The sequence below is a fragment of the Delphinapterus leucas genome, chromosome 10, assembly GCF_059928025.1.
Source record: "Delphinapterus leucas isolate spDelLeu-1000000601 "Yukka" chromosome 10, BTC_Dleu_Yukka2, whole genome shotgun sequence".
NCBI classification, from domain to species: Eukaryota; Metazoa; Chordata; class Mammalia; order Artiodactyla; family Monodontidae; genus Delphinapterus; species Delphinapterus leucas.
In genome coordinates this window covers 4,943,801-4,953,498 of record NC_143138.1, presented here as the reverse complement: position 1 = coordinate 4,953,498, position 9,698 = coordinate 4,943,801, and the positions used below count along the sequence as shown (strand labels likewise).

The 9,698-nt window shown below is 39.9% G+C and overlaps 1 protein-coding gene across 2 annotated transcripts in view; it reads right to left on the bottom strand.

Moving 5' to 3' along the window:
• RREB1 (ras responsive element binding protein 1) overlaps positions 1–9,698 on the bottom strand; it is a 181,369-nt gene that overhangs the window by 146,602 nt on the left and 25,069 nt on the right. The window contains exon 2 of one of the 2 annotated variants that reach the window (XM_022586605.3): positions 6,083–6,149. The exons of the other annotated variant lie outside the window; for it this stretch is intronic. The gene's annotated coding sequence lies outside the window, so the exon portion shown is untranslated. The remainder of the gene's footprint in view (positions 1–6,082; positions 6,150–9,698) is intronic. 2 annotated transcript variants of the gene reach the window in all.

Here is a 9,698-nt window from a genome sequence, read left to right as displayed (position 1 = left end):
AACCATTAAAGTTGTTTCAAAGATATCAGAATATCAGGGAAGGTTAAATAACTCTTCTAAGTCAACCTTTCCTCCATGATGTAAGTTTATTGCTTATGGAATTTTTTTTTTTTTTTTTTTTTTTTTGTGGTACGCGGGCCTCTCACTGCTGTGGCCTCTCCCGTTGCGGAGCACAGGCTCCGGACGCGCAGGCTCAGCGGCCATGGCTCACGGGCCCAGCCGCTCCGCGGCATGTAGGATCTTCCCGGACCGGGGCACGAACCCGTGTCCCCTGCATCGGCAGGTGGACTCTCAACCACTGCGCCACCAGGGAAGCCCTGCTTATGGAATTTTTAAATGATTTAACCTCACCCCTCCACAGAAAGGGCCGGTCATCCCTCCTGCCTTCAGACAACGTGGCAGGTATTAGGGAAAAAAACTGCTCTATTCTCACAGGATGCAGATTCTTTCTTTCCCTAAAAGATGTACTCGGAGTTCAACATTTCTTTGTCGGATAGCGCTCTTTTGTCACGTACCAGAGTACAAATAAATGAAATAAATACTTCCTCAATAAGCAGTAAGTATCTGTACCTTTGTGGGTTCAATTGAGGGTGGACAGAAGCAAAGTAAAATTTCTGCAGTTTCAGTTAAGTCCACCCCCAAACGGTAGTCGTCAGTCGAGCTTACTGACAGCGCAGAAGTATTTCCAATAACTCTGGCCACTGGTCCTCCTGCTAACAGACTAAGTCCACATGTTCCCAGGCCAAAGGATCAGAACAGAGTTTTCAACTGTAAAAAGTGCTAAGGAGCTGCAGTAAATCACACAACTAGATAGCCATGAAAGAGGCTGACAATTGCAAACACTGAAAACAATGTGTCTCTCCTAATAGACAGAAGACTCTCTTTCTTTCCCTCAGGAAGAAATAAAGTCATATCTAGTGCTTGGGTGTCATTCCACAGTGACTAGGGTGTGGGGATGATTCTGCCCACTGCCTCTAACTCCTGCAAGGCAATGGACTTAGCAATTTCAGGCACTTTTTCATATGCTCACCTCAGCTACGTAATGGAGTCCATGCTCAAAAAATAAGATATTTCAGAGTGTGTGGGCTGACTACGTTACTTCTTCACGTTACTAAAGAAACCTGACACGCATTACTCATTCATTCAACCAGCGACTGGTTGCAATGATGATGTTCCAGGCTCTGAGTACAATAAAGCACACAGGTTCCCTGCCCCAGTGGGTCTTACAGGCTAAAGGGTTGTTATGTTTTAATGTCCCTATCTTTAACGTCTCTATCAGAGTCAAGGATCTGAAGCAACCATCTACAGAATGTGACAGACAATATAGGTAATTCAAATTTTAAAATGTGAGCTCTCTCCACATCAGATCCGTTCCTCTTCCCCACGATTTATCTTTACACTATAGTTGTATGAGTTCTTCATGTTTCCTGTGCCTTACAGCCATTCCATTGTGTATCAGAGCATGTTTTATTCCTAAACTGAAACCAAAGTTTCAGGCTTCAACTACTTTCTTTTTTCTCCAAATTCTCAGAAATTGGACTTTACAAAGCAAAACAAGGACCGCAAATATACTTGGAAGTGGCCCATTACAGTGTAAGGAGCATGGACTGGGCTGTGAGACAGCCCTGGGTACCATCCCAGCACCGTCACTTACCAGCTGTCACTAGTACAGTTGTCTAACTCTGGAGAACTTCAGTTCCTTCAACTATAAAACGGATGTAATAATGAGGATCAAAAGAGATGATATGCATGAAGCATTCAAAAAGGCATCTGGCCGGGCTTCCCTGGTGGCGCAGTGGTTGAGAGTCCGCCTGCCGATGCAGGGGACACGGGTTTGTGCCCCGGTCCGGGAAGATCCCACATGCCGCGGAGCGGCTGGGCCCGTGAGCCATGGCCGCTGAGCCTGCGCGTCCGGAGCCTGTGCTCCGCAGCGGGAGAGGCCGCAACAGTGAGAGGCCCGCGTACAGCAAAAAAACAAACAAACAAACAAAAAAAACAAAAAGGCATCTGGCCCATGTTATGTATGCAGTAAACTGCGGCTCTTATTGTATATTTTAAAATGTTGAGGCTTAATATTTACATGCTGCAGCAAACACGTACATCTTAATCCAATAAAACTGTTAAGGTTACATCAAGTTCCCTATGTAATCTTTTATTAAAAAAAACAGAATAGTCCACATCAAGTTCATTATATCTTGACTGCTACATGATAATCGTCCATTTATCAATATGAGTATGTTTATATAGCTGGATTTACATATGTGAGCACGTATATACATAAAAGTACTTATAAAGCTGTTTAGTGTTACTGAAATTATATTATGATGAAAACAGATAAGACAAAATTGTTATAACCGAAATACTGAGTTAGAAACTTTCTGCAGTCATTAAAACAATGGCTTATTTTATAGAAATAGATAGACCTGAGTGATGTGACTCTCTGATTGGTCAAGTTGGTCCTATTATTTCAGATTAATTTGGGATAAGAGCTGATTTTCCCATGATTCCTTCAGTAGAGAACCCAAGGCACAGAGAGTACATAATATGCCCGACTTAAACAGCTAGTGAGTGGAGCAAGGTTTGGAATCCAAGTCCTCTGAGTCTATAGCCCAAGTTCTTTCTATTGCACTCTATAGGATGACAGGAAAATTCATGTCCTGATCAGGCTGTAAGTCTAGAGTTGCACAGAGAAACAAACTTTCAGTTTTGGGGGAAAAAAAAAATAGGAGGGAGATGAGATAAGTACATGTAGATATTAAGCATGCAATACAGCTAGAATATACATAATGTACGTATGTTCCATCCTATGCCATAGTGCCAACGCAATGCTAGACTGGTCAGTGGAATCAAACAGGAAACCTAGAAGTATTTGCTATATGATAAAGGTGGCACTTCAAATCAGCAAGAGGAAAAGGATAGATGAGTCAACAGAACTGGAACAACTGAAAGGGAAAAAAATTCACACCAAATACCAACTTCACACTAACTTTACACCAAAGGCTAAAACCTATTCCAAATAGATTAAAGAATTGAATGTAAAATGTAAAAGGATAGAAGAATCAGAAGAAAAATATGTAAATATTTACCTGGCCTCTGGCCGGGCAGTTGGGGGGGGGTAGGGGGTGGGGTGGGGGCAGGTTTGAAGGGTTTTTAGGGCAAAGGAAGAAACCATAAAGGAAAAGATGCACATTTCCATTTGCATAACAATTTTAGATTTAAATACATTAAAAAAAAATCTACAGGCTAAATTGAAAGGGAAATGACAAACTAGGAGAAAAGCATATTTACAGGCAGAGTTGGTAAGGAGCCTCAGTATAACAGTATAACAAAAGCTACACTCTAGTAGGTGTATAAGATGTGTTAGCTTTGCACACAATATCTCATCATAATCCTATAAGGGAGATACAGTTAGTTCCACTTTTAAAATAGAGAAGTGGAGACAGTGAGTGGCTAAGAAGTAACACAGCCCCAGTCTCAGAGCTAATAAGCATCAGAACAGAGACATGAATGTAGCCCTCTTTCTGAGTTTCATGCTTTTCCTCTTAATTTTTATGCTCTACCGACTCTTACAAGTCAATACAAAAAGAGCACCTCAACTGCAAAATGGACAAAGGATATGAAAAAGCAATTCACAAAAGCAAACGTATAAATACTTAATAAACACATTTTAATGTCCAGCATCTGTAGTAATGAAAGAAATGCAAATCAAAGCTTGCAGTTAAGATTTTTTTCCCCTATCATATTGGCAAAAAATATTTTAAAATTTCAACATCTAATTTGGGCAAAGCTGAGGAAAACAGATATACACTGTTGTGGCAATGATAGTGTTTCAATTATCTTGAACAGAAATTTGAAAATTTATATCCTTGAAAATGTGTACTTCTTTCAGCCAGCCAATCCACTTCCAATAAAAAAAAAAGAATCCTAGAAGCTTTTCTAAAGAGATATATACAAAGATATTTGTATAAAGGTGGTTGTTATTAGATCACTTGCCATCATGAAAAACTGGAAACAAGCTAAATGTCTACTAATAGGGCTTTAGTACATAAATGGTAAAATAGTCATATGATAGAATAACAGGCTACCATTAGCAATCATGAAGTGTAAGTTTACTTAAGGTTGGAAAATGTTCAAAATACAGTGAGTGAAAAAATTATAAAGCGGTATGTGTTATTTTTAAGTTTTGTTTTTGTGGTTGTCCACATTTTTCAAATTTTCCAGAATGAATATATATTACTTTTACATCAGGAAAACAATTATTATTAAAACACCAATAAACCTGAACCAGAAGAATACCTAGTTTAAGATTACAAAGTTTAAATATGATTTCTACTTAAAACTTGTTATGTTCCAAGTTTTGGTATACATGGGAATTCAAAGTAGGAATCAAAGATTAAAAGGTTCCTGTGGAACCCCAACCAGATACAAAAGCAAGGCACAGATTTCTCTATATGAAGAAACTGGTGGTTAGGCCACTAAAGGGTAGATGCCCTCCCTGACCCCACCCCATCCCCAAGAAGGTTAACTGCTCTTCAGTATTCAAATCCATAAGAGGACTCATAAATACCTCATACAGAGACAGGTATTTTTACAGGAAATAATAACCTGTATGTTCAAGATAGGACTGACCCTTAATTTCTATCTTTCCTCTTAGGTAATATTAATATTGTAATTTGTAAATAAAGTTGTTCAAATTGTATGAATCTTCCAAGATAACCAGTATATATATATATATATTTTTAAAAATATTTTCTTGGCTGTGCCATGCAACATGTGGGATCTTAGTTCCCCGACCAGGGATCGAAACTGTGCCCCTTGCATTGGAAGTGTGGAGGCTTAACCACTGGACACCATGGTGGTCCCCAAGATAACTGATTTTTAACTTAAAAACACTTAAACAGTAAGAACTGAAATATACTTCTCCAACATATAAAGAGTATCCATTTCAAACCACAGCCAACTAATATATTTCACAGGGAAATTATACTTCATAATGAGAAGCTAGAGGAACTTCTTTAAAAATAAGAACAAAAATCTCCAGGACAGAAAAAAATTATTTAGTATTGTTTAGCAAGTTTTTCTGGCCAATGCAATAAGACGTGAAACAGATTAAGAGATTTAAATACTGGAAAGAAAAAGTTCATATTATCATTAATTGTAGATATCATTGTGTAAATAGAAAACCCAAAGAAATAAATGGAAAACTATATTCAAGAGAAATCTAATCAAAGTAGCTATCATTATTGAAATCCTATATGATCAACACTGCAGTGCTATATTGAAGAGTCAGGCATCTAGTAAGTAGTAGAGCTGGGATTCAAACCAAGTCTGATCCATTCCAAACACTCCAACGACTGTGTTCTCTTCAATATGTTATTGCTTTGCTCTGTAAGTGAATAGCTATAACATATGCAAGTACACACAGACACACACACACACACACACACTTCCTATGTGAAAGCAATAACCATCAAAAAGTACAATTAAAAGAAAAAGTACAATTAAAAAAACCCCATTCACAAATCAACAAATTCAACAAAGTTTGTGTGTAATCAATAAAAGCAAAAAAAAAAAAAAAAACCCACCTAGACATAGATATAACAAAAAGTAAAGAGAGATGAAGCAAGATTTAGATAGGAAGGCTATAATTTTATTTTTTAAAATGTATATTCTAAATTAATTTATATGTTAACTGCAATTCTGATCAAAACCCCAACTGGATAGAACATTTTATACAAAGAAACATAACAAAACAGTTCCCATGTGAGCCTAAAAGAAACAAACAGATGAGAATAGTAAAGAAAATTTTGCTATACAACTACAGGAAGAAGGCGTATTAGATATTTAAACAATTATCAGTCTATAATTAAAGCATGGGGACTGTGCAAGAAAAAACTAATTAACAGAACAGAGTAGATAAACTAGGAATAGATCTGTCTGATACACTTATTAAAAGTCAGTTTATGATACAGGAAGCACCAGTAATCATCAGAGAAGGACAGAATTATTCAGAGTAATTCAGTAACAATTGTTGGAATACTTGGTTAGCAATATGGGGGAAAATATCAAGGTAAATTCTTACCTCAAACCATACACCCAAATAAATTCCTTGTGGGTTAACTAGTTAAAGAGGGATGTAGTTTTAAAACCTAAAAATAAAATAAAAAAAAAATTGGTCATACTCCCAGAGAGAAAAAAATGTATCATACCACTGGAGGGGGAAGAAGTTTTAAAACTCGAATGCAAATAAGGAATAGACAAATATAAAATTAGAAATAAAAGGGACATTAAAAAAAAAAAGACCATAGATAACTTGACCACATAGAAATATGAACCTTCTCTATGTCAAATTAAAAAAGCAAAAAACAAACCAGGAAAAACATCATTTGCTTTTTACAAAAGAAATATAAATTAAGGTAAGTAAACATTTTTTTTTCTATTAAATTAGGGGGGAAAAAATGCCCAAAGTCCACCAGGATATAATGAAATGAGTAGATGTTTCACATGCTGAATTGCTAATGGCATCAGCAAACTGGGCAAAACCTTTTGGAAAGCTTTAGTCACACACTTTATGTACATATTATTACAATCATGTTTTTTCTTTAAGTAAGTAAAAAAGACTGGAAAGAAATGTACCAAAATGATAAAGAAATAATGTTAGAGTGATGGGAATGGGTTATATTTTTTCTATTTCCCAAATTTTATGTAATTGCCTTACTTTATTATTGTACTAACTTAATTAGACTTATTCTTACCCATATGAACTTTATGTGTTATCTCCTCATATTACAGAATCTCAAAGCATTTTATAAAACCAGAAATCTGGGATCGGAGCCACAATTTTCAAAATCATCTAAAAAGCAATCATTCCACTGGAAACATAAACCTGCAATAAACAGGTCTTGTATTTTTTCCATTTACCCTGGAAAACTAATGCTTTTGTGGTAGGTGAGCGTCTTTTTCAAAAGCTGTGGGAGGCGCAGGATATCTCTGTAAAACTAAAAAATGTGTCAGTGGTGAGTTTGCCTTCCAGTGAAAGCACACCCCCCAGCAAACTGATCAAAGTAAGTGCCTATGCTCCTGCCCATGTGCTTGGAAGAAAGATCTTCAAGGAATCCCAACCCACCCCAAGGTGCTACAACCTCCTTCCACCAGGATGGAGCTAAGAGCGGCCCAGATCACGTGTCTCTTATCTCCAGTTGCCCAAAGAGCCGCAGGGCTTAGCTAGAGCAGACCAGAGCAAGGGCTCCGATCTAGACCCCAGGCAATGGGGAAGGGGAAGGGGCCTCCTCCTAGAGTCTGTTCTATCGCACAGAAACACAGCAGGGGGGTTCAGCTCTGCACGCCACCAAACACCAATACTAAAACCACCACTGTCCCAAACCACCATGGGACACCACCCCACACCCATTAGGAGGCCTAGTACCAAAACCCCAGAAAACAACAACAGTCAGCAAGGGTGTGGAGAAAATGGAACCCTTGTGCACTGCTGGTGGGAATGCAAAACAGAAGAGCCTCTATGGAAAAACAGTATGGCAGTTCCTCAAAAACTTAAAAATAGAATTACCCCTATGATCCAGCAATTCCACTTCTGCATCTATACCCCAAAGAATTGAAAGCAGAATCTCAAACATATTTGGACATCCATTATTCACAACAGCCAACAAGTGGAGGCAACCCAAGTGTTCACAGATGAAGAATGGATAAACAAAATGTGCTCTATGTGTACAATGTCATTCAGTCTTAAAAAGGAATGAAGTACTGACACAGGCTACAGCATAGGTGAACCCTGAAAACATTATGCTGCGTGAAAAAAGCCAGTCACAAAAGGACAAATGCTGGATGACTCTACTTACATGATGTCCCTACAATGACAAATCCATAGAGCCAGAAAGTAGAACAGGGGTTACCAGGGAGGGGGATGGGGAGTTAGTGTTTAATGGGGACAGAGTTTCTGTTTGGGAAGATGAAAAGGTTCTGGAGAGGATGGAGGTGATAGTCACACAACAGTGTGAATGGACTTAATGCCACTGAACTGTACACTTAAAAACAGCTAAAATGGGGCTTCCCTGGTGGCGCAGTGGTTGAGAGTCCGCCTGCCGATGCAGGGGACGCGGGTTCGTGCCCCGGTCCGGGAGGATCCCACATGCCGCGGCTGGGCCCACGAGCCATGGCCGCTGAGCCTGCGCGTCCGGAGCCTGTGCTCCGCAATGGGAGAGGCTGCAACAGTGAGAGGCCCGCGTACTGCAAAAAAAACCCCAAAAAACAAAAAAACCAGCTAAAATAGTAAATTATATGTAACGTCTGTTTTACCACCATATCTATAAAGACAATCACCGCACAAATGCTAAAGGCACCAGTCGCTTTCAGTGAATCTTTTATTCGAAGATGCAGATCGCTCCTGAGAACATCCCCCGGGACACAGCACGCACCTGTGGCTCGGGAAACGGGACGTACACGAGCCAGACCCAGGACAGGTGACAGAGGGTGGGGTCACACTCGCTTCTCAGGCCTTGCAGTACTCGAATCAAAGCGGCACATGGGAAACCACAGGAAACCAAGTGCTGGCACCATAAAACTGCAGAGCAATTTCCTTATCGCCATCTCCGCAACTCAGAATTTTTTTACAAAAGGCGTTTACAAAGGGCAAAGTTCTCAACCCATGGGACTCCCGGGGTTGGGCTCCCTGGGTGCTGGCAGAGTCCGTCCATGTCCTGCAGAGCAAGCCTTCCAGAGGGGCTCCCGGTGGGGTTGCAGAGGGTGCTACCACATCATAAATTAGAGGCTGAAACAAGGCTGGCCGAGAGCTCTGGTCTGAGAACTTGCTTCAGCCCTCCGAGTGCCAGGTTTGGGGATTATTTTGAGAACTTCATTTAGCCATAGTCAGACATGTCAATTTGTAACTTGCCTAATTTAAGTCACCTGTCCCCAAGCCGCGGTCCCATTCAGCTCCTCCTGCATTGTTCTCTGGACAAAGCTCCAAGCACGCTTTTCTTTTTAAAACCTGGTCCAATGGCTCTGTCTTCAGTCTTCTAAAGACTCTTTGGCCACCTACTGGATTTTTTCAGCGTGAGGGCTGGGCAGAAAAAGAGCAACTCACTGCCCTTGTTCAAAGGAAAGCGAGAAGAGTCGCAGACTAGAAGCTAGTCAGACTTTACCGTTAAGTACCCAGGGGGATTTGCAAGAGAATAGCTCAGACACAGCCCGTACTGCCCTCCTTTCAAGGAGAAAGCCAATTATTCCTCTTACCTAAAGAGTTGAGCAGGAGTGTGGTACCTAAAAGCTCCTATGACATCGTTATCCTGGGCACAAGGAGGGAAAAATCAAAAGTGGCAAAAATTCAAGTCGATTTTGTTCTAAGTTACCAGGAGGAAAAAGGTTTAAATGGCTTGTCAGTTTTTTCACATATAAAAAAAGGATTATCAGCTACTTTCACTTTCTCCCGAGCAGCACCTTGTCTTCTAAATGAGTCCTGTGTAAGGCATTTAGGGTAAAGCAGAGCCGTTTGATTAACAGAGAAAGATGTTGAAAAAGCCCACACCCCTCCTTTTTTTAAACACAAGCATTCTGTCAGATGTGGCCCTTGAGATCAGAGAGCAAAGTTAGAAAAAAACCCAAGTGACAACTCACTCAGGAAGAGCACACTGAAAATGAAAGATTCATTGATGAGTTTCTAGCTCTCAGACAGCGTCACAGAA